Source organism: Morone saxatilis, unplaced genomic scaffold, assembly GCF_004916995.1.
Source record: "Morone saxatilis isolate NCDOM2014 unplaced genomic scaffold, NCSU_SB_2.0 Contig20, whole genome shotgun sequence".
Lineage (NCBI taxonomy): Eukaryota > Metazoa > Chordata > Actinopteri > Moronidae > Morone > Morone saxatilis.
Window position 1 is genome coordinate 6,917,830 of NW_023339763.1, and position 1,341 is coordinate 6,919,170.

At 40.5% G+C, this 1,341-nt stretch overlaps 1 protein-coding gene across 1 annotated transcript in view; it reads right to left on the bottom strand.

The window, feature by feature from the left end:
• jade2 (jade family PHD finger 2) overlaps positions 1-1,341 on the bottom strand; it is a 160,775-nt gene that overhangs the window by 131,744 nt on the left and 27,690 nt on the right. The gene's annotated exons all lie outside the window — the stretch shown is intronic.

The window sequence follows — 1,341 nt, forward strand, 5'->3', positions numbered from 1 at the left end:
TCTGTCTGTCTGTCTGTCTGCTCTAACAGGGACCTGAAGCAATGATATAATCAGTCATATAGTCAAGGACATCAGCCAAGAACACACACACATAAACACAAACCCACACAGGAAAACAAGCAACACACACACACGCAGTGCAAAATCAACCCTATGACATCACTATATTTTATCATTACTTTCTAAGCCTCCTTATCCCTGCTTTATTAGCTCTTCTCCTCCCTCGCTCCCCCTCGTCTCTCCATTAACCTCTCCATTTCTCCTCCCTCCATCCCATCGCTCCTCCTTCTCTTACTTAGTCCCCTAATGTGGATAGTTTTACCCTGCTTTATTTTGATCTAAGAGACACAAAGTAGACTCTAAATTCTACAAAAGAAAGCCAGGGAGAGACTGACAGAGATGGTTTCTTAAATTAAATTAAAGTCACAATATATAGTTTTCACAATATAAAATTACCATTCCTATTTTCCTGAAACTGACAATAGTTTTTCTAAATAAAGGTGCAGGTGGAAAAACAATAAATATGTAGTAGTAAAAAAAGTTTGTATAAAAAATTCAGTCTCTCTCATGAAGAAGCAGACTTATGACCAGAAGGTTGCTGGTTCAATCCCTAATTGAACAAATTACAAGAAAAAAAAGTCAGGGATCAGGGGGAAGTCATTAGGATTCATCTACTGGGAGTCACAAATGTCTGCATAATGTAGATGGACTGGATGGATTGGATATACCAACCAGACCCAACAACACCAGCACTGCCGTCTCTAAAGTCACACCGCTACCATGCCTTCATCTGACGCATTCGATGACAACTTGATTCATTTGGGTCGGATTTCAAAAAGTTTTAAGATTTGATAACCAGCTGTATTTGTGACACTTCAAAAGTTTGCATAGTATTCGTGCGAGAGTTGAAAAGAAACCCTGTTCCTCTGCAATATAGAGGAAAGGAGACAGAACCAGAGATATAAAAAGAATGTGTTAACAGGGAGGGGGCAGCAAGAGAAGCAGTAATATGCTCTATATTTGCCTTGACTCTCAGAGGAGCTGATCTTTCAGACTGGACTGCTGGAAAGAAATGACTGTTGAGGAGAGGAGAGGAGAGGAGAGAGAATGATACTGATGTAGGAAGACAGGGGGAGATGAGGAAGAGGAGAATGATGTTTAACTACGTGAAGAGAGAGGATGGAGGTCAAGATCAGGAGAAAGGAGAAAGAGAAGACAAATCACCAAGTATGAGAGGAATGAGAGAAGGAAGAAAAGGGAGTGATATTAATGTAAATGGAAAGAGAGATGAAAGACAAGGACAGACGAGGATGAGACTGGTGTTGGTGTGTGTGTGTGTGT